The following is a 23,986-nucleotide window of genomic DNA, read 5'->3' on the forward strand; positions in this document are numbered from 1 at the left end:
ACAGACCAGAGTTTAAGTCCTGGTTCCATCAATTCCTTGACGTTTTGGTCTTTGAACAGTAATTTGACTTCTCCTAGCCTCAATTTCCTCATCTGTTAAGTAAGAACAGTACCACCCACTTCACCAAGTTATTGTGAAGATCAAGTGAGATTGAAGCCATCAATGTTCTTTATAAACTGTGGGCCAGGCAAAATGAAAACTTCCTGCTCAGAGTTTAAACCTGTGTCACAGATTGGGTCCCCAGGAAGGAAACTCTGAAATAGATATTTACTTGCAATGGTTTATTAGGAAGAACTCATAAAATTACACTTAAGGAAGGGATGGGGAGAAAGCAGGATTAGGCAGAGGGAGAAGCTGAGCTGTGATGCAGTCTCAGTGAGCATCTTACCTGATGCCATGGGAAATGTGAATATGGAGTGAGCCTTCAGAGTTGTTCCAGATGGGGAAAGGGGTTCAGGCCTCAAAATCTTTCCATGGATCAGTCATTGGATGTGAACCGCGCTGTAAAGAAGGCATGATCTGGAGCAAGGCAGCTCTCTGCAGTCAGGATTAGGGCAAACCTCATGGGGAGCTGGCAGCTGAGAACTTTGTGCAGGCAGCATCCCCAGCAAGTAGCAGGATAAGTCCTTCCTTCTTGAAGAAGGACCTGGGAAGCACATCACAGCATCCACCACAACCTGTTGCCTCAACCTACCCAAGTTGTGAGAAAACTTCTTCCCATTCCCAAGCTCCTCATCCTTTCTCCTGCCATCACATCTCCATATGTGTTGTGGCCCATTCTTTCACTCCTTTCACTTCATTCTTTCACTTCCTCGTCTCCCTTTCTTCTGGCCCAGAGTCATTTCTAGATGTCTAAGCTCATCTGGGGAAGTTCTTTGATCCTGGTCAAGCAGCAGAGATGGAGACACAAAGGCCATCCCTCATCCAGCTTCTCACCTCCCTCACTCAGAGCCTTGCTTGAGCTCTGTCTGTCCTTGGGCTCTTGCATCCTGAAAATATGTGGCTGTCAGTGGAGATGTGTCCTTCCACCCTGCTCCCAGCACCTATTTGTCTCTGTTTGTGGATCTAACCTCTTATGCTTGTCCCAGTGTCCTCGTGTTTGTGTCTCTATCTTTATTATTATTATTGTTTTACTATTATCTGACTTGGCTTGAAGCCCACATCCCTTGATGCTGCTGTCTGAGAATCTACAAGGCTCACCCCAGTTGGAGACCAGCTCAGAATACCAGGAATACTAAGTGACTCGGACACTTGTTGTTGCTGTGTCCAGTAGAGAAAGAAGAGAGGAGGCCTAAGAGGCACAGAGAGAAGGCTAGTTACTTTGGACCAGTTGAGGCTCTTCTATGTGGAGGTCCATTCAAGAGAGACTGAGTTCCCAAGTTCTTCATTATTGAAAGTGCGTAAGCAGAAATGGAGGCCTCTAAATGTGAAGACAGAAATGGGATTTAGACCTTGTAGGTCAAGGGCTGGCCACTTATAAGTGATGTCACCTTGAGTAATGACCTCAGCATTCCTGAATTTGCACTTTCACAATGGCCAACGTGGTTCACCCCAGCTCTGCAGAATGCTAAGAGGAGGAAAAAGTGAGAGAGTTCTTGTATGAGGGGTGGGATTTTGTAACTTTTTCCTGACACATGAGGACTTTCTGTCCCCTCTTACCCCAAATATAACCCATCTTAGTACCTGAGGAGGCCCAGTGCAGAGAGGGCTGATGCCAGCTCACATTCAGTGTGGATTCCTGGGGGTTATGACTTTTCTGGATTTCTTAAAGTACTCTGTGCAGAGAGGGGACACCAGGCTCAGGGGGAGCCACTCCTGGCCTTGGTGGAGTTTGGCTGGGTGGTGGGGAGAAGTCAGGGTTTCCGATGACCTCACTCCCTGGCAGCTGCCCCAGGGAAACTCTGAGTTTCTATGACCCAGTGGTAGGCATGGAGCAGCGGCTACACCAGGTCTCATGCAGGAAGGAAGGAAGGATAGAGGCAGGTAGTGTGAATGGTCACTCTTGTGCCCCTAAGACAGCGCCAGGCCAAGGTCCCAGCTCTGATGGATTGGTGTCATGGCCTGGGTCCAGGCTTGAGGGGGTGATTTGCCTTCATTCAACTCACTGCCCACCCTCCTCTCTCCTGGTCATGAGTCATAGACTCGGGGAAGACAACTTCTGGGTGAGACCAAGGCCCCTGTACCAGCTGGAGGTTGACTGCCCAACACCTTACATGTAGTCTGTAAACTAACTCTAGTTGAAGCTGTCGCCGAGGAGACACAATAAGATTGTCCCGTCCACTTCTGTACTTACACTCAGCCCTTTTGTGATAATGTTTCTCCTATAAACTCCCTAAGCATGTTTATTCTGTCTTGAGTTTATCTATGACCCATGTTTAGAAGCCCTCCTCGCTCTCCCTCCATATGCACCAGGACTCACTGGTGGGGTTAGAAGCTCTTCCACACCCCAGGCCCTTCCTAACACTCGCTACTCCTCCCTCTGTCCAAGGCAGGGTTGGAGGCATCTGCAGAGAGCAGGCCCAGCACGGAGGGCCAGAGTCACCCTCAGTCTGGCCTTGACTCGACTCTCCTAGCGTACCATAAGCATAGGAATTTGACACAGGTGGTGTCAGAAATGTTAAACTATGAAATAGGACTTGCCCTGCAGACCCACCCCAGGCACACCATCCTTTAGCTGGCTGTGTGTGTGCACTATGGGGGGCAGGCACAGTTCCAGGCTCTGTATAGGAAAGTAACCTGGACCTTGGAGGTTATTTTGTCCTCATTTTGAAGTTGCAGAAACTAAAGGCCAGGATTAGGGCAGGACATCCTAATTACACAGTCTGTGAAAAGCAGGCTGGATCTTGACGGGGCAATCTGGCCCCAGCAGCCACCCTGGACTGCCCTGCAGTGTAAGAGGCTCCCTGCCATCTTTTCTGTGTAGCCCTGGGCTCCCATATCTCTGACCCCATGCAAATAGCTCCACTCTCTGCCTTCATGGAAACATTGGGACAAAAACTTAGGCAAATGAGGCTTCTAGTGGCTAGGGCCTGAGTGTGATAATAGGGAAGACATTGAGTGGGGTTTACACATCCAGTGGAGAAGCTCACCAAGCCCTGGCCAGCACAGGCACATTCAACCTTCAAACCTGGGAAAGATCCAGGTCCGGTGTGGTCTCAGCTATGAATTCACTAATGTGCCTCGCTTTCCTGCCCCACCTTCAAGGGCTGGCACCAGGACTCCACAGCCCATGAGTCATAGACAGCACTGAAACCGTGGCCCAGGACCTCCATACTGCACCATGATGTCATGAGCTAGCAAGGCCGCTTGAACCTATGTGCCAGGCAGGCAGCTGCAGACACTGCTTTCAGAGCCAGCAAAACCGCTGGCCCCAGATTCCTCTCCAGCCTGCTCACAGGGTGCAGGAGTCCTGTAACAGGACAGGCCTTCTCCGTCCCTGGGAACAATCAGTGACATGAGGCTCTTGTTGGGAGGGACAGACAAGGAAACCTGCGTGCACTCATGTAGAATCGACAGACATCAAAACCTCTATGGGGCCAGAGGGAAGAGGAAAGTAAAAGGTATAGGATGTAGGGGATTGGGAAAGAATCTCTCTTAGGAGAGGGCCTGAAAGGAGAATCCTACAGAAAAAATGTCATGGTTATCAAGGATAGAAAAAACGTATCCTTCAAACAAGCACAATGCCTGGCTCACAGTAGCTACTCAATAAATATTTGTTGGATAAATGTGAAATCTAGACATGGACTTTGTGTACCCAGATTTCTGTTTTCTTATTCTGATTAACTTGAAATCATTTTTCCCTCTGAGTTTTGATGTTCACTTTTGCAAAATGAGAATGCCACAACCTTCCAGCACAGATCACTGTACCACTGCTGCTACGATGCAGGCAGAGGTGCCCTGAAAGTGGCAAATGCTGTGCAGATATGGGGAGGTTTCATTTTTCAACACTTTCCCTCCAACCACCCCTGGGGTCAGCCCCCTGCATCCATCATCAACATCTAATGCTTTTCAGCAATTACTCTAGGTTAATTGGCTCAGGCAGAGCAGTCCATAGGAAATGCCCCCGGTGGAATTGACAAGCCCTCTTCTCGGCGTAGGGAATATCTCTCCGGATTAAGTGTGCCTAATGCTGCCGTTTCTAGATGGGGGATGAAGACAGCAGGGCCAGAATGCAGCTGCACATCATTTGTATCAGAAATACCAGGGGCCAGCTGCCTGGCTGTAATGAAATTCCAGCAAGCCTTGTTGACATTCCAGAGGCATCGCCACAACGAGGTTAAATTATAAGTTGATGATGACAAGCAGACGCACAGGAAAATGTCAAAATTAGCATGGCTGAGCACAGGCACCCTCCTCCCTCCATCCTTGCTTCGGTACAGCCACTTTTCCCTCCTCTGCCCACACCCACGCCCAGGACCACCTAATCTCATGATTTGATGTTTAAGGGTATCACAGCAGGAACAAGTTTGTCTTAGTGGCTTCCTCTTTCTGTCTTACCTTTCTCCTTGGGCCGCCTGATGGAGTGAGAACAAAGCAGCCTTCTGATGAGTCAGTGACCTTGGACATGTCGCTGACCCTCCATGAGCCTCTGTTTGCTCATCTGTGCATTGAGGATAATTATGCCTTCCTCCCGGAGTAGCTGTGGATTGGATGAGCTCACATACATACTTCACTGGGCACAGGGCTCAACAATGTCACTTTCCTCCCTGCCTGCCTTGGGCCCACGTGGGCTCTCCAGTTGGAAGAGAGCAGTTGGGAGGATGGAGCACAGGTGAGGTGGAAAACTAGGCTGGGCTTATACCAGGAGTCCATGCATGATGAAAATCCAGAGTTAGAATGTGGGGTCAGGGCTGGGCAGGCTATTGTGGGAAGGGGGGCACAAGTCCCCGAGTGTACAGCTGGACTCACTATATGAGACTATGGAAATAGAGGGTAGGCATTTCACAAGCAGCAGTCTGAGACTGAATTAGACCAAGTAACAGTCGTACCATTTCAAAGCACCTGTAGATGAATCATATTGTTAAACTCACTCAACAGTTATTTGAGAAAGAGATTAATACCCCATTTACAGATGATTTTGGATCTGTAAATGGAGTATTAACATATAAGGAGACCAGGGAAGGCTTCATTGAAAATGTGACATTCAAGCAGATGATCCAAGAGTGTCCATCCAATTTGGGGACAGAGAAATTTAAAAAGGGGAGGTCTGAAGATAAGCAAAGGATTAGTCAGATTTCCAGTTGAGGAAGCCATTCAATGGCTAGAGGTTTGGGGGGTACTGAGAAGAACTGGGGGAAATCTTCAGCATGGTAACTTAAAAGGATAGACTTACATTCCTGAGGATTAAATGTAGGCTGAGCAGTCCAGACAGCAAAGAACAGAGCCTTGTGGGATAACTTCATTCAATGAACAGGGGAAGAAGAGGAGAGATGGAAGGAAGCAGAGAAGGAAGAGACAGAAATGTAGGCAAACATCATTGACAGGGCAATAATGTGGGAACCAAACCAAAGAGAGGAAGCATCTAGGAGAGGAAATTATTAATGGGAACAGAGCAGAGAGATGGGATCAAGGTCTCCAGCTGAGTCAAACAGATTTTGGTAGGCTTGTCTGGAACTCTCTTTACTATTTATGACCTTGATTCCATGGGAGCATGAGTTATTAAATCCAAAAAATTGATGTGTCAAATTGATTTTCAGGTCCTGGCCCACTGAGACTTGTCAGCAATTTTTTTTCTTTTCTGTTCATGTCTTTGGCTCTGACTTTCCTAGAAAACAGATCATGACTTTGGGTTTCCTTAAATGAAAGTGGTTCAGATTACAGAGGTGGGTCTAGGACAAGAGATAGAAAGGAGAAGAGAGGATGATAGAGGGAGAATATTAAGCCACCTTTCCCTGGAAGAGGACTAGACTGGGCCTCCACCCCAAGAGGCCCAACCCTTTATTTGAGCTCTGATCCCTGCTTCTGTTCAGGCTTTGCAATCCCATATCAGCAAAAGGGCTTCCATCCTGGGGAGAGAGAAAGGATCTACAGGGAAGAAAAGGAGACAGTCTCAATTAGGGTTAGTGGCCAAAACCAACTGAGGTCAACTTCCAAGCATGATTTCATGCACTCATTCATTCAACAAATATTTAGTGAGTGCCTGCCTTGTGTCAGACACTGTTCTGAGCACTGACAATATACCAGTGAATAAAGCAGACACAAATGCCTGGCCTCATGGAACTTACATTCTAGTAGGGAGAGATGGCCAGCACACCACATAAAAAAGTAAATTAGATGATACAATTGTTAAAACATTATAAGGTACTATGGAGAAAAGTGAAGCAGGAGAGGAAGACAGGAAAAGCTGAGGGATGAGGGTGGGGCTGCAAGTTTGCATAGGGAGACCAGGGAAGGCGTCATTTAAAAGGTGACATTCGAGCAGGCTTGTAGGACTTAGACACAGATGTGAATGGATGGATACTGGGCAATTCACAAAACCAGAACTAAGGCTAAAATAGGTGTGGCCTCACAAAGGAGAGGAATCAGGAACCTCTGAGTATCTAGGATGGAGGAATTCATGGGCACTCTCTTTGTGGCAAGACTCTATGGATAGATGGATGGATGGATGGTTGGATTCCTATCATCTAGTGGCACTCAATTCAAGTCAGTGTCTAGGAAAAGAGAAGCTGGTTGAACTTGCCTAAGTCTCCTGTCCACCTGTTGGGCAGCATACCTTGATGGATACCACCACTGAGACTGCATGCCACTGGATGGAGGGTGGCTGCCCAAGGAAAAATCCAGGCATAGGGCTGGGGTGCCAGGCGGGCAAAGCCAACTGAGGTTGTACACACATACATACACACACATAAGCACAATAGCTGCTGCAGTAAGGCACCAAAGAGAAGTGAGCTCAGAGATCTTTGAATCTGCTTCCTTAAGGTTGGAGCTGGAGACCCTGAGACTTGGGAATTGGGAGGGAATTACTCATGGTCACCTATTCAGGAAAGGGGAAGTTTGGTAATAGACTTCCAAGCCAGACTGCTTTCCACTTCCCAGAGCTTCCAGAGAGCACAGGAGGTCTGAGGAGAAAGAAACCTAAGAAAGCATCTCACAGAATCGTCCCATTTCCCAGCTGAAGAAACTGAAGCCAGGAAGAAGACTGAGTGAGTGGGGATTAGTGGACAGTAAAAGGCAGGAGATTTTGGAGGACAGAGTAGAAGGTGGAAAATCAGAACTTTCCTTCTCCTGGACCAGGTGAGAGGATGATGCACAGAGATGTCTTAAGCAAATGTTTAGAACTCTCCTGGGGTAAGGGGAATAGGACTGGCAAGACATCCTTGAGGTCCAGTGCAACCAAGCAGGCCCTGTTAGGTGTCCTGTGCTCCACAGGAAACACCCCAAGGATCACAGCAAATATTCTTACCCAGAGGAGAGCCTGTTAGCAATCTAGGCCAAATCCTATTTGCTTTCATAAGCCTGTGTGTAAACGATGGGCTGCGGCTCATGTCCCGTGGCAGCCTGATGGGGTGAGTGAGCAGGACCAAGCCACTCCTCTCTGTGTCTATATGTTCAGGAGGTCACTTGATTCAAAGTCAAATACACCCAGAGTAGAGGGAGAGCTGCAGAGCTCCATTTGGTGTGAACACTGTAATTGAAAATTAGAGCCCTCCTGCCTACCAAATCTTCACTCTGGAATTTGCATCCCTGCCCTGCTGGGCAGTCAGAATAGCACTCAGTTGCCCAAGTCTGGGCTTATTGCTACTGGAGGAAGCATGGTTTGGCCATTCTGCCCGGGCTCTTTAAGTACAGCTTCTATCCTCTCCACCCACCCCCAACAATGGCAGCTTGCCTCCACCTGCACCTGAATGGGAAACTGGGAACCACAGACCCTCTGTTGATGTCTCCACTGGGTTGTGCTGGCTGCTCTCCCTAGATCCTAAATCCTTGGCTCCTAGCATCTGCTTCTGATCCCTTCAACTGAGCAACCCTTGGCCCTTCAGTAGCTTCTGGGATTTGGACTACAATTCAGAGCTGAGCTCTGTGTGTTCCAACTCAGTCTCTGCAGAGAACGTTTCTGCTCCTGCTTCCAGCCCAGAAACTCTAGCAGCCAAGCCCAAGAGACGATGCAGAGATTCAGATCACCCCCTCTTCAGGTAGAGATTCCCTCACTGTGGGTGTGTCACATTCAGGGCTGGCTCCAGGCATAACTCTGACACTGACCACCTGACCTGGGTTAGTTCTGTCAGCACATCCCTCTTTCAGTCTCAGGCTCTAATTTGCACAGAAGGAAACTGTGACCCAGAGAGGGAGGAAGCTGGGCAAGGTTTGTCTCCATCTGTAGTCACCTTTTCTCCAGTGCTAGCTGGCTGGGACTCTTTCATTGTCTACGATGGGGCCCAAGTTCCCACAGTGTGTTATGAGACCTAAAGCTTGTGTTAACATGATTATTCTTCATCAAAAGTGACCTGTGTTCTCTTCTTGAGGATTAGCCGTGTGGCAGGAGCTAGTCTATAAACTAATCCTTAGTAAGGCGTGATGTCTGATCACAGACAACTAATTGAGCTTTTCACGCCTTAGCTTGAGGGAGTGGAAGGTGCAAATTTCAAGGAATAAAGGAGTTTTGGATTGGTTTGTTTTGTTTTTCCAAACAGAGAATGCTTCTTGATGCTCCTTAAAGCATGATGTATAGTCAGAAACCACGTAGCTGGACCAGTCCTACACAAAGAACTAGGGGAACATTAATCTAAGCCTAGAGATCACTGGAGCTCTGGGCAATGCTGACCTTTGTTTGTTTGTTTGTTTCTAAAGAAAGAGAAACTACTATTTAGAGTTTAGAGCCCACAGAGATACTGAGTGTGAGTATTTTTCTATTGTCCTTCCTGTCATGCATTCAGTAAATGAATCAATCGTCAAAGGTACCTCGGTCACCTACTGTATGTCAAGTTCTTTTTTGGGATCTTTGGGGGATTCACAGATGGACACGGCGTGACTCTCCATCCTTAAGACATCATGTGACATGTTTGGTAAGTCAGCTGTGTAATGTTGATGACAATAATATTAACTTAACATTTGTTAGTCTATAGTTTATAGTAGTTCCCAACATTATTCAGCCTTTGAAGACTTTGTTTCTCCTCTGTAAGGAGGAGGTGGTGAGATCGTTAATCCCCCACCCCACATTGCTGGGAAAATCACCTGAGGTTACACATGGGAAAGCACTTGGTAACTCTAAGAACCCTGAGCCTGGTGGTTATTATTATTACTTCTGTTGTTTTTCTCAGTCTCAGGGAAGAATTGTTACTAATGTCAGCAGAATCACAGCTTCTATTTACACGAAGACAGGCCAAGAATTTCAATCCCTTGTCCCTCTCCCAATTAAATCATCGATGCAGATTGTTCTAAATCCATCGCAAGGTCTAGGTCTGAAGATCCAAGTTTGAGTCCCAGCTCTGTATAATCCTATCAAAGCCTCTTAATCTCTTTGGATTATAATTTTTTTTTCACAAATACAGATAAGATAGGTAGATTTGTAGGTAGAAAATGTTCTAATTCTGTGTCTGTGTGTCCTTACATGTATATGGGCATGTCCTGACACAATCTTGCATTTCCAGAGAGTTCATTCCAGCAAAAGTCATCCCTTGCTTCTTTCCCACCTTTCTTATCTTCAGAGGAATTTTAATTATGCATGTGAATGGGAGGGCGGGGACAGGGACTCACAAACTGTCACTTTCAGGAGCTGGTGTGTGAGTGTATGTATGTGTATGCATTTGTGTGCGTGCATATGTGCGAAATGTTCTCCTTGCTGCCTTTAGACTTGCCATTGCTCTTCTCCAGGTGCCAAATATTCTCTCAAGGCTTCTAAAGTTTGCAGCAGGGGCCAGGCCAGAGAACAGAGGTTTCTCTGCTTCTGCTTGGTGTTTTACCGTGTTTTGACCAGGTAGGCTGCAGCATTGACAACCCAGAAAACAAAGGCAGGAGAGGTGGTGTGCTGCTAGCACAGCCGGCTTGGAGCCCCACTGTCCATCTTTGGATTCTGTGCTCAGCCGGCTTCTGTGTTTGACTGTGAATCATTTCTGCTGGAGGACTGCATGCCACTGAGTGCCCTTTGAGTGGTGTGCATTGCACAGGCATCCTGGAGGGAGGCATAAAGAAATGGGAGTGGAGGGAGCAGCCCAGAGGAGAAACACAACCCTGTCATGCCCAAGTTTGGCTTCTCGGATTTGAAGGATGATAGGTATAGCAAAGGGAAGCTGGCTATCTCTTTTGCAGGACTGAAGGGCGATGAATCTGCTGTCAGCACGAGTGACTCAGGACACCTGGGTTTGTTCTGAGCATCTCCCCTGGCCTGTTGGAGGAAGATTTCTCAGCCCCCACTTCTCCCCCACCTTTCACCGGATGCCACCAGGGTTAATGATGAAAGCAAGTAGTTTGGAGTCAGCCTGGATGCCTTTCCCTGCTGGCTCTGCATGTGCTTACCGCATCTCTTAGGATAATTGCATAGTCTCAATGAGTGCTTACAACTCTTCACAAAAACTCCTTGTTGAGTTAGCCTTAAATCTCCCTGGCTCTGCGTTAGGGGTTGGTCTGATAAATCCTCCTCCTTGGCCTTTGGGACCCAGACTGGAGTAGAGGCTGCTGGAGCTGAAGCTGCCTAACTTCCCTGTCTTGTGTGGTCCCCATAGTCCAACTGTGATGCCACAGCTGCTGCTTAACTTCCTCTGCCCATAGCTCAGGGCTTGGCTCAGCAAGGGAGCAGCATGTTTCACAGCTGGGTGTGGGCACTGCCTGTCTCTGGGATGTGTTCCAAGCACAGCATCCGACTAAGCAGAGACCAAGGAGAGCATGGCCTGGTCAAGATGCATCCACAGCTCCAGAAGTTTAAGTGGGGTGCTGCCTGGGTTTCGAGGATGAGGAAAGGTATCCAACTACCCCACTGGTTCTCAACTGAGGGCAACTTTGCCACCCAGGGGACATTTGAGGATGTCTGGAAACAAGTTTTGTTGTCATAATGAAAGGTGCTACAGGCATCTAGTGGGTAGAGGCCAGGGATGCTGCTAAACATCCTACAATCCACAGAACAGCTCCCCACAACAAAGAATTAATGAGCCCAAAATGTCAATAGTTCAGAGACTGAGAAACACCGCTAGCCTCAGAACTGCCAAGGAAACAGGCACGTTGAGATAAACAGGACTTTGCATTGCTAGATCCTAATGGTACTGGCAGCTGTGTGGTATAAGTGAGCTTGGACTATGAGTGGGCCTTTCCTTTCCCTCTTCCCCCAGACCCCTAGCCCAGTGTGGAAAGTTACATATCAGAGGCCTAGCGAGGCAGGTGCTGTTGGTGCCTCACCTGTATCCCCTTGGCACTCACCGTGGCTTGCCACCGTAGCTACCGATGGCATTCTACAACAAACAGTTGGGACTCTCCACTTCTCTGCCCCAGGGCTTTCTCCCAGCCCACAAGCAGGACAGAGCAGAAGTGCCCTGGAGTTCCTGCCCCCGGGAATGGCCCTGAGTCATTGATGATGGGAGCTGGAGAATAGGTACAGCTCCCGTCCCTCAGGTGAGACAACTCTGCAGCATATCCACATTGTCGCCCAGAGACCCCAGTGGGACGGAGCCTCAATTGTCCACAATAGTAATGAGCTTATTAATGCACCCTGCATTGCTTCCTGCCCTCCCCTTTCTCATTGCCCAGATCCTCTGCTGATGTTACTTGGGACCACTTCGCAGATAGACGACTTCATTCCTTGTCACTGAGTCTGCCTGTGGGACAGCCTAGCCCAAGAGAAACAGCCATATCCGTGTGGCTGCAGGAACTAACATCGTCTGTACTAGGTTATGTATTTACTCATTTGCTTACATCATCCATTCATTCATCCATTTGGTGAGCCCACAACATTTACTGGGCATCAACTATGTACCAGAAATCGAGAATGTCATACTCACATAGAGAAGGAGAAACTGAGACTCTGAGATAAACCTGCACTGCTTCAAAGTCCCCCAAAAACGAAGGACCAAAACTAGAATATAAAGTCAAATGCATCTTATGCCTATTCTTACTACTGGTTGTTTCTCAACAGGCCATGCTTGTAATTACCTGGAGAGTTTTAAGTAAATACAGATGTCTGAACCCCACTCCAGAATCAATTATTATCTCTAGGACTGGGGCCCTGGTCTCTGTGCTTTTTTAAAAGCTCACTGCCATCCGCCCCACACACATTGTCTGACTCAGGATGCAGCAAGTGAGAGGAATGGAGGCTCTTCTGTAACTGGGGCTGAAACTAAAGGCTGACCACCCTTCACCACCTGTCACAAGCCCCCTATCCCCTTGGGGAAGTTGGCATCCTGTGGGGCAGGCCAGCTGCCCGTTGTTGTCTTAACATCTTTGCTGAGTCATCTTGCCAAATTCCACCTAGGCAGGCTGTGCTGTGGTTTCACGGCTTGTTTTATGGTTGGGGTTTCCTGTCCTGCCATATGGTGAGTCCCCGTAAGGCATGGCGGTAATGGGGCCGCACACGGGCAGATGGGCGCTTCTTGACCCAGAAGCCCAACGGAGCTGAAGTCCCCAACTTCACTCTCACCTCTACCTGCTCCCTGGAAGGGTCAGAGATTGAAGTATTTCAGGCTAAATATAGAGGCAGGCCATTAAGAAACAGCATCTCCTCCCCCCTCCCCAATCTCTCCGGGCTTTCCATGCGATGGTTTAATTGCTCCTGCAATCTGTTCTGTTTCTCCCTTGCAGTGCGGGAAAAGCAGCAGCCACAGCCCATGGTGAGAAGCTGCTTTCAGAGATGGGAACAGCTTTTAAGAGGAAGAAGGAAGCTTCAGGTCTCAGAACACAGTTGCAGGCAGGCTTTATTTTTAGAGGTCTCTGCAGAGATTCTGCCCCCTGTTCAGGGTTCGCCAGACACCAGGCCTGGCTTTGGAATTTGGAGTTTGGGGGGAGGCACCATTTTATTCAGATCAGTGTAGCAGGAAGGGCACTGGGCTTAAAGTCAGGCAAACTTGTGAGAAAGTCATTTAACCTTAAGGACAGGAAATGCCACTCACGTTGGCAACATGGGGATGAGGAGGAAGGGAGGGAGCATAGTAGATGGCACACAGTAAGCCCAGAGTGTGGGTCTGCCACCCTTGGCACAATATGGATATTGACAAGAGTCTTGGGCTCATTAGTTGTGTGGCCTTGGTTTTCACATCTGTAAAATGGGGGTAATAATAGCAGCTGCTTCCAGGACTGGCTACATAGTTTGCAGGGCCCAGGACAGAATGAAAATGTGAGGCCCCTAGTTGAAAAAGCATTAAAAATTTCCACACAGTGAGAGCAGAGCATTAAACCAGGCATGGGAGCACAGCCTTCTGAGCACAGGGCCCTGTGCTACTGCATAGGTTTCACATCTTGTCTACTCACAGGAGTGTGGTGAGGAATGAACGAGACACTGCATGTCAAGTGCTTCTGACACTGGCAGCTTTTATTACTACTACTAATTAGGCATCAGATATACTGTTGGGAGCAGTGTTACCCATTTTGCTATGGCGTATATTAGAGGGAGAAATAGATTGAGATGCAATTTCATGGTGTCTCCGATGGCAAGCTATAGTTAAGACTTTATAAGGTAACAATGGGGTGTAACCAAAGACTTTTGAGTACCTTCAAAGTTGTGTTTAAGAATTTGAATCAGGCCAGGTGTGATTGGCTTACACCTGTAATCCCAACACTTTGGGAAGCTGAGGGGGGTGGATTGCTTGAGCTTGGGAGTTCAAGACCAGTCTGGGCTATGTGGTGAAACCCCGTCTTTACAAAAAATAGAAAAGTTAGCCATGCATGGTGGTGCATGCCTGTAGTCCTAACTACTTGGGAGGCTGAGGTGGAAAGATTGCTTAAGCCTGGGAGGTTCAGGCTGCAGTGAGCTGAGATTGCACCACTGTACTCCAGTCTAGACCACAGAGCAAGACCCTCTCTCTCTCTCTCAGAAAAAAAGAAGAATCCTAATCAGAACATTGTGTGGGTAATAGGGAATGGTGGTTGTGGGGGGTTGCTGAAGAGAGGGCACTGCCTGAATATGAGTATTGTGGGAAAGTAAATAAATAAATAGAGACACCAAAGAAATCCCTCCTGGGTGACTGAAGAGAGGTGCTATGTATAAACACAGGGAACCAGGAAAAGGGGAGTTGGGGTGGAGTGAGTTGCTTTTGGTGACATAGAGTGTGAGGTGTCAGTGGGATGGATATAAAACAGGACACTAGAAACAGGGGAGCACGGCCCACATTTGGGCTAGGAGGAAGACTGGGGTGGGTGCACGAGGTCATGGAGACCTGTATGGAAACAACTGATGTACCGGAATAGATAAAATTATCAGTGCAAAACACATTTCCAGATTGCGGAAGCTAGGGATAAAAAAGAGCCGGAAATCAACTATGTATAAAATTAGCAAGTGAAGCTGAGAGGCTTGAACTGATCTGAGAACAGTAGGAGTCAAAGAAGCAGCATTCCTGGAGAAGATCTTGACCCTCTATGATCCTTAATCTCTTCATCTGTAAAATGGGTACAGTGTCGTCCAACACACAGTGTTGATGAAAGGGTAAAGTGAGAACATGTGTGTAAACTACTTCTCATACTATATCAGATGTATAGTTAGTGGACAACACAGTGTAATCCTCTTCTTGCTTTAATTCCTGATTCTTGGATCTTTTTAGTGAGTTACATTCTATGATGTTGCCAGTTTTTATGGCGGTTCAGATATGTTTGTTTTCATAATGAATGCGGTATTATGTAAGTTACTTTACATACATTATCTCCTTTTAATCCTTATAGAATTCTGCATGGAATAGTGCTATTTCCATTTTATGGATGGGATGCTCAGAGACGTTAAGCAAATTACCCAAGGTCACACAGCTACGGAATGACATGGTAGAATTCCAACTCAGGCCTGCCTCCTTCCAAAGTCCATGCTATCCTCTTTATTTAGCAAAAGCAAGACAGGCAAGACAAATCACCCAAAAGAGCTCCCCTTCACAAAGGTTGGCTCCTCTCCTGTATACCTGCTAACAATACCATCTGCACAGGTACTCGGAGACCAGGGAACACCTTGTTCTACAGAATTGTTCATTGTGGGTAATTTGCTATCTTCATGTTACTAAAATACCTTGAACAGTAGCCCATGTACAGTGGCTTGGGTTCTTCCTCTCTATCCAGAGCCTGCATAGTGAGGGCCTTGGCAGGCTGGCATCTTTCCAGCATTGCAGAGGAGGAGGAGAGCACCGGCAAGTGGTCTGAGCTGGGAGGAGGGGAGCTGAGCTCTGTTTCTCCAACCCACTGCTCCCCTTGGGCTAGTCCCTTCCCTGGCATGAAAGGAAGGTGGCCTAAATGCTCTCACAGGATTCCCCAGATCTCCTGCTACTTCCCCAGGTGGTGGTCAAGGTGAGAAAATACTACAAGAAGCAGTAGAGTGCGGTTCATCAAGAGTGTGCATGCTGGAGCCAATCTGCCTGGGAATGGATCCAGGCTCTGTCACTTCCAAGCTTTGTGACCTATGGTATGTTACTTGGCCTCTCTGTGTCTTGCTTTCCTCCTCTTTAAAATGGAAAGAAAAGAATAGTTGTTTCACAAGGAAGGGAGCTAGTACAGATAAGTGTTCTTCATTACTTTCACTGTTTATCGTTGTCATTGTTGTATGGGAGGCCAGACCAACCTGAAAAGATACCACTTCCTCATGAAGTCTGTTCTCATCTGTGACTCTTGGATTATACCCATCCTTTCATGCTTGGCCTTGTATTACAATTATTCAGGAGGCTGGCTTACCTTTTTGATAGGCTGGGAACCCTGCGAGTTGTGGCTTCATGTTTATTCTCCATGCTTCATACTATGTAATTAAAAAAAGAAAAAAATATCCACAGTGGAATATAAAGGGCAGGAACTTTAGAGTCAGCAGTATTCAATATAAATCCTAGCTCTGCCATTTACCAGCTGTTTGATCTGAGGCAAGTCACTTAACCCCTCTGAACCTTGATTTGCTCATCTATAAAGTGGTATATCAGCACTTTTCCCATGAGCTAGTACATGGACATGTTTGACACATCATGGGCATTCAATAAGAGCCATCTCCCATCCTTTCCTCTTTCTCATTTTTCACCACCCCATAGAATGTTTGTCACTAAATACATTTTAAAAGGGGTATGGAAAGTGGGATTTGGAGGCTCTTGGAACTCCCTGTTCCTCGAATACTCACCCAGCCACCAGTGTAGGGATGAGGTCCGTGAGCACTTTGCCCTGTTAGCCAAGAATTAAACACTTCTCTCTTGGAAATCGTAAGCTGGAAGCAAAACTGAGGTCAAGAGAAGGACAGCAACTTTCCCCAAAGCCACAGCAGCAGGACAAGAAGCTCTATGTTCTGACTCCAGCCTCAGTTCTCTTTCCACCACCGCAGGCAGCTGCCTTCAATGGAATGAGGTCTCACTCTAAGCTAGTATCAACAAACTTCCCCTTCAAATGAAAGAAGAAAGTTCTGGAAACAATCTGAGGGATAGGTAACCAGATGCAGTGTAGCAGCAGAGTGGGTGGTGGTTGGGAGATGCTGTCAAGAGGAACTGGGCTTCTAATGACACGAGGATGAAAGTGAAAGAAACCAACAACTTCACCTATTCCTGGTTTTGCAGCATGGTATCACCTGTCCAGAAGGGAGGTTCTCACTTAGCCACCTTGTGGTGTGAAAGGGAGAATGAAGCTTTTGGTTATTTCCTCGTTTTACCGTGGTCCTTGACTCTGAGGGACTGGGAGTCCTTTGTAGCCAGGGAATATGTAAGACTATTGAATGTTCTTGCCAGGCCAATTTAGAGAGGTCTAATGTCTGATTCCACCATCACTCACCAACTATCTAAACTTGAGCTGGTCTGAGCTCAGATTGTTCCTATGGGGTAGAGGGGTGAGACCTGTTCTGCCAACCTTGTCAGGTTGCTGGATGTGTGATAGACTTATGGAGTCAGAAAGTCAAAGTTGGAGTTGGCTGTACAGGCATCTACTGAAAGTAACAAATTGGTTTCATCTAACACGTTCATGCCAGCCAACGGGTAGTGGTTTCCGGGGACAGATTCTGAAGCCTCACCTGGGCATAGCACAAAGAGTGTGGTGATCAATTAGTGATGGCTGCTATGAGCACAGCAATGGGGAGTTGGGCCCTGCATGCTCCACAATTTTCTTTTCTGAGTTCATCTCACAGTTTTATCTTACAAAGGACACTGAAGCTCAAAGAAAACAAATGACTTCGTCAAAGTCATCCAGTGGCAGACGTGGTCTCAGTCCCAGATTTCCTAATGCCAAATTTAGCAATCTTTCTTTTAAGAAAGTTGTCTGCTGTAAAATACTTTACAAATATAAGAATGCCTTATCATCTTTCTGTTGGCCTTTGTTTTCCTGAAAGTCAGTCACCTCAGTCCTCCTGATTGGCTCCATGAACTAAAGACTCATGTTTATGAAAACCCTCAGAACTCCCCAATGACAAGACATGCTGAGTTTAATGGTCTCATTCAGACAACGATAAAATTATGACAATGATGGTGATATGTATTATACATATTATTATACATTATATGGAACATACATAATATATAATATAACAATAGCATAACTTAAACACCTGTTATGTGTGAAGTACAGTAGCAGGAGCTAGCCTGCTCTCTTCTCAATTCTGTCCAATGCATATTTCAGTCACTTCCCCTCTCTGAGCTTCAGTTTTCTCATCTGAATAATGAAAGCCCAAGAACAGATGCTTCCTTTTTGTGCTGACATTTTTCTCTCTGTGCTTCATATTATCAGCACCTACTCTGCGTCCAGAAATGGGGAAAGAGCATGGGACAGAAATGAAAATGTGAATTCTTGGTTCTGTTCTCCTAAGCCACTCACCCTATTCTTCAGGAGGCAAGACAATGGGACCCAATGCACCCAGAAAACAGCAGTGCAACATAGAGAGCAGTGGACTAGAAATGAGATGGGGAGGCTGTGAGATGGGAAGGGGGCTGGTAGAAGTGTAGTTGGGAGCAGAGTCTGGGCACCAGTCCAGGCTGGAAGCCTGACTCCTGCAGTTGTGAGCTGTGCAACCTTGGGGCAAGTGGGTGCTGTACACCTCTCTAGATCTCAGTGTTCTTATCCTTAAAACTGAGCTCCTCTTACATATGTTTCCGGGAACCTGGGAGGTGGAGAGACCACAAGATGTGCACACAGTCTTATCCTTAAAACTGAGCTCCTCTTACATATGTTTCCGGAAACCTGGGAGGTGGAGAGACCACAAGATGTGCACACAGTCCATGAACAAAATAGCTGACACCCCAAGTAGAGATGTGGCAAGGAGTGAAGTGAAAAGAAGTTAGAAAGGGAGGGGGATGCAGAATCTGTAGTTGTTGAGGAAGGCTTCCTGTAGGAGGTAGCTTAAGGTCAGCCTCAAGAAATATATTAGTTTGGGTTGGGAGACATGACGCTAGTCATTTTTCACTAAAAATGGTTTTCTCCTCTTTGGCCCCCATCTGTGCCTCTTTGGAATGGAGCATGAATATTAAGCACATTTTTCATACACTTCGAAGAAAACTAGACAGTGCAGGCAGTGGCCGGGTGAATCTCTTACATATTTAAACAGCATCCTGTTGATTTGAGGTGGAGTCAGCTGAGCCTTGGTTTTTCTGTCTCAGTAGCCCCCAGTACAAGCTGACACGAGCACTTTATTCCTGTGAGTACTTTATTCCTGACCCGAAATGATAACAGAAGAGACACCCCACATTCTACACACCATGCAAGATGTTGTGCTGTTTACAAGGCATTAGAATAGCTTCAGAATTCACTGTGGCTCTGGGATGAAGAACGGACTGAGCCAGCTTTTTCTCTCCCTGGAACATCTACCTCCCCATCCATCCTGCTATTGGGCCATTCATCCTTGGGTATTTGAGCATCTACTATGTACCAGGCACTATATTCTTTCAAGACTCCATTCAGATGTCACCTCCCCCAGGAGGCCTTTGTTGATACTCACCCCTGCCTCAGCTGGGCTCAAAGCTCCTCCTCCATGTTCCAAAGAATCCTATGTTTATTACTTATCTTCCCAAGTTTTATCTCTATGCCTCCTTCCTCATTTGACTGTGGGCTCCTTGGTCTCTTTCACTAGCAAATGGTAGAGTCTCAGATGGTGTTTGCAGGCCCACAGAACTGGACTTGTTCATGGGCTTGCATTCTGAAGTGGGAGTAGGCATTGAACACATGGCGGCAAGTGTGCTGAGTGTTAGAAGAAGGAACTGCCGTGGAGTCCTGAGAGTGAAAGGCCAGCCTCTTCTGGAACCAAGGAATTCCTACCTGATGATGTGAGTTTTAAGCTGATATTGAAAGATTTGTAGCTTTAGAAAGTTAGGTAGCTTCTTGAGTTGACTTCTCCCTAGCTGGTTCTTACTTCTTCCCAGGGCTACAGTTTGGAAAGTGGAGATGGAGATTGGAAAGCAACTGTGGAGAGAAATGTTGGGTTCTGAGCTTCCATGACACCTTCCTGCCTGAAGGGGCAGCCAGGGCTCTCTGACTCCCTTTGGTTGACTTGTTTCCTCCCTCCCAAATATGTCCTTTATGCTACCCAGAAAGGCAAGCAGGTGGGCTTTTTGAAATTCTTCCTTGGTCTGAGCAATCATCACCTGAGAAGGCAATTATGCAAATCACTCCGTGATCTTCCCAGAACAGCAAGCGTGCTCTGGAGAGAAAATCCAAACAGTAAACACCTCTTTGGCTGCCCCTGTGAGGACAACGCAGGCACCTTGTTTGAGGAGCATCCATTAGTATGCAGCTCAGCTTCAGCCAGGTGGAGTTGGAGGGCAGAATTTCCCATGATACTCTGTCAGTTCCCGGGGACATAAGCTCAGGATGAGCTCTCTGCTCCATTCTAGCCTCCACCACTGACTGTGATGGACCTGTTCAGGATCCACCAGTTAAGGGTCTATCTTCTGCCCCCATCATCCCAGCTGGGTCCTGCAAAATGCTGAGGCTTTGTCCTACATGAGCAGCATAACTGTGTCCTAAAGCAGTGACCCTGCCCCTGCCAATAACTGCACATTCCTCTTATGCACTTGGTTCATGGGCTTGGGTGTCTCTTTAAAGATACTTTTTCTAGCTTTCATCAAAGCCGGTCAAATTCTTTTGGTTCTTCCGTTCTCAGTTTCCACATAGAGTTTCCTTCCTTTCCTTTCCCTGTTCCTTTCTCTTACCAGAGTTACCACCTTGGCCTGGGCATTGATCACCTTATGCCTAGCTGGCTGACCCACAGGTCTCAGCCCTAATTTAGATCTCCTCCACTTCCACGTACTTAGGGTTGCCTGCATTATTTATCTCATTCAGGTATTCAACAAATATTTATTTGTTGGGTCTCTATTCACATCCTAGTGATAGCGTGGAGATTAGAGCAGCACCGATCTGACTCTTGCAGAGGCTTATATTCTGGGGTAGGGGCAGGCATTGAACACCTGGCTGCAAGTGTGCTGAGTGTTAGAAGGTAGAACTGCTGTGGAGCCCTGGCAGTGATGGGGTGAGTTTTAAGCTGATATTGAAGGAATCGTAGGACTTAGGTAGGTGAAGCATGCTCAAGGAAGAGGACAAATGCCTGAAGCAGGAGACAATGGTACGTTCTAGAAACTTAAAGTCCAGTGTGGCCAGAATATAAATTGGGAGGAAAAGTGGTTCATGCTGAGGCCAGAGATCAGCAAGGTCCTGACTACTGAAGGCTCTAAAACCATGGTTAAGGAGTTTAGGTTATATCTTGAGAGCAACAGGAAACTTTTGAAGAGTTTTAACAGAGCTCACAGTTCTCCACGGGTGTAATGGTCCAGGATCAATCTCCAGTCAAACATTTAGGCATGGAACTCATTCATCTATGTACATACATTAGTCATGACTCTTTCCATTTCTGGTAATGAAAACTCAACTCAAAGTGGTTTGAGAGAAGGGACATGTGTTGGTGCAAGGATTGAAGCATACAGGCAGATCTAGATTTAGGGGCTTAAATGTCCCTCTCCATCTGTTGGGTCTGGTATCCTCTGTGTTGGCTCCATTCTCAGGCTCTGTTCATGAGAAGGCAGAGGTAGCTGCTGGCAGCTGCGGGCTAACACTTCACTGCAGCAGTTTCCACAGCAGAAAGACAGTGACGCTTGCCTAATAGTTTCATTAAGAGCCTTGGCATTGACTGAATTTATCCCACTTGTGTCAGATGCTCATTTCTAAACCAACAACTGGAGCTAGGGTGAACTATGCTGATGGATCAGGCTGGATCACACACCCATCCCTGGATCTGGGCAGTGTGATTAGCATAGGCAAAGCCCATTGACCAAGAGTAGAAGAGCAGTGGGTGACGAAAAGGAGACTTTGGGTTCTGTCACTGGAAAGTTGAGGAATGAGTGCTAGAACACCATATGCAAGAACAGCAGGCATCATGGTTAATATCGTGTCTACGAAGTAACTAACTTGCTTTTGATTGGATTGAAGGACGCAAAGTATTGTTCCTGGGTATGTCTGTGAAGGTGTTGCCAAAGGAGATTAACATTTGAGTCAGTGAACTGGGAGAGGCAGACCCACCTTCAATGTGGCTGGGCACTGTCAAGTCAGCTGCCAGCGTGGCTAGAATAAGGCAGGAAGAAGCTGAAAGGACTTGCCTTGCTGAGTCTTCCAGCCTTTTTCTTTCTCCCATGCTGGATGCTTCCTGCCCTTGAACATCAGACTCCAAATTCTTCAGCTTTTGGACTCTTGGACTTACACCAGTGGTTAGGCAGGGGCTCTCAGGCCTTTGGCCACAGATTGAAGGCTGTACTGTTGGCTTCCCTACTTTTGAGATTTTGGGACTCAGATTGACTTCCTTGCTCCTCAGCTTGCAGATAGCCTATTGTGGGACTTCACCTTGTGATTGTCTGAGTCAATACCCCTTAATAAACTCTCCGTCGTACATACATCTATCTTATTAGTTCTGTACCTCTAGAGAACCCTGATTAATACAGTAAATTGGTATCAGGAGTAGGGTGCTGCTGTAAAGATACCCAAAAATGTGGAGGCAACTTTGGAACTAACAGGCAGAGGTTGAAACAGTTTGGACAGCTCTAAAGAAGATAGGAAAATGTGGGAAAGTTTGGAGCTTCCTAGAGACTTGGAGGGCTCAGAAGACATGAAAATGTGGGAAAGTTTGGAACTTCCTAAAGTCTTGTTAAATGGCTTTGACCAAAATGCTGATAGTGATATGGACAACAAAGTCCAGGCTGAGGTGGTCTCAGATGGAGATGAGGAACTTAGAAATGGAGCCAAGGTGACTCTTGTTATGCTTTTGCAAAGAGACTGGTGGCATTTTGTCCCTGCCCTACAGATCTGTGGAACTTTAAACTTGAGAGAGATGATTTAAGGTATCTGGCAGAAGAAATTTCTAAGCGGCAAAGCGTTGGAAAGGTGACAGAGTATAAAAGTTTGGAAAATTTGCAGCCTGACCATGCAGTAGAAAAGAAAAACCCATCTTCTGGGGAGAAATTCAAGCCAGCTGCAGAAATTTGTGTAAGTAATGAGGATCCAAATGTTAATTACCAAGACAACAGGGAAAATGTCTCCAGGGTGTATCAGAGACTTTTGTGGCAGCCCCTCCCATCACAGGCCAGGAGGCCTAGGAGGAAAAATGCTTTCATGGACTGGGTCCAAGACCCCCTCTTCAGTGTGCAGCCTCTGGACATGGTGTCCTGCATACCAGCTGTTTCAGCTCCAGCCATGTTTAAAAGGGGCCAAGGTACAGCTCAGGCCATTGCTTCAGAGGGTACAAGCCCCAAGCCTTGACAGCTTCCATGTGGTGTTGATCCTGTGGTTGCAAAGAAGACAAGAATTGAGATTTGGGAACCTCCTCCTAGATGTATGGAAATGCCTGAATGTCCAGGCAGAGGTGTGCTGCAGGGACAGAGTCCTCATGGAGAACCTCTGCTCAGGCAGTGCAGAAGGGAAGTGTGGGTTTAAACCCCCCACACCGAGTTCCCAATGGGGCACTGCCTAGTGGAGCTGTGAGAAGAGGACCACCATCCTCCAGACCCCAGACCCCTCCAGACTGGTAGATTCACTTACAGCTTGCACTGTGCACCTGGAAAAGCTGCAGACACTCAATGTCAGCCATTAAAGCAGCCAGGAGGAGAGCTGTACCTGCAGAGCCACAGTTGAGGGGCTGCCCAAGGCTGTGGGAGCCCACTTCTTGCAACAGCATAACCTGGATGTGAGACATGGAGTCGAAGGAGATGACTTTGGAACTTTAAGGTTTAATGACTACCCTATTAGATTTTGGACTTGCATGGGGCCTATAACGCCTTGGTTTAGGCCAATTTCTCCCTTTTGGAATGAGTGCATTTACCCAATCCCTTCACCCCTATTGTATCTACGAAGTAACTAACTTGCTTTTGATTTTACAGGCTCATAGGCGGAAGGAACTTGCCTTGTCTTAAATGAGACTTTGGATTGTGACTTCTGAGTTAATGCTGAAAGGAGTTAAGACTTTGGGGGACTGTTGGGAAGGCATGATTGGTTTTGAAACGTGAGGACATGAGATTTGGGAGGGTCCAGGTGTGAAATAATATGTTTGAGTGTGTCCCCACCCAAATCTCATCTTGAATTGTAGCTCCCATAATCCCCATGTGTCATGGGAGAGACCTGGTGGGAGTTAATTGAATCATGGGGGTGGATTTTCCCATGCTATTCTCATGACAGAGAATAAGTTTCACGAGATCTGATGGTTTTATAAGGGGTAGTTCCCCTGCACACATTCTCTTGCCTACTGCCATGTATGATATGCCTTTGTTACTCCTTTGCCTTCTATCACGATCGTGAGGCCTCCCCAGCCATGTGGAACTGTGAGTGCATTAAACTTCTTATCTTTATAAATTACCCAGTCTCAGATATGTCCTTATAACCATGTGAGAACAGACTAATACAGCAAGTGTCTACTACATAAATCCTCAAGAGACCTTCAACTCCAGTCAGGCTAGATTCC

General features: G+C 46.9%; 1 long non-coding RNA gene across 1 annotated transcript; it reads right to left on the minus strand.

Annotated features, from left to right (window-relative positions):
- Window positions 1-387: 387 nt before the first annotated feature.
- On the minus strand, window positions 388-16,651 carry LOC117067532. The gene is made up of 3 exons (XR_004430770.1): window positions 16,205-16,651; window positions 15,778-15,838; window positions 388-501 (listed from the first exon to the last, which is right to left on the minus strand). It is a non-coding gene; the product is annotated as an uncharacterized LOC117067532 (long non-coding RNA).
- Between the last annotated feature and the right edge of the window lie 7,335 nt (window positions 16,652-23,986).

This window comes from Trachypithecus francoisi, unplaced genomic scaffold, assembly GCF_009764315.1.
Source record: "Trachypithecus francoisi isolate TF-2019V2 unplaced genomic scaffold, Tfra_2.0 Lachesis_group20, whole genome shotgun sequence".
NCBI lineage: Eukaryota > Metazoa > Chordata > Mammalia > Primates > Cercopithecidae > Trachypithecus > Trachypithecus francoisi.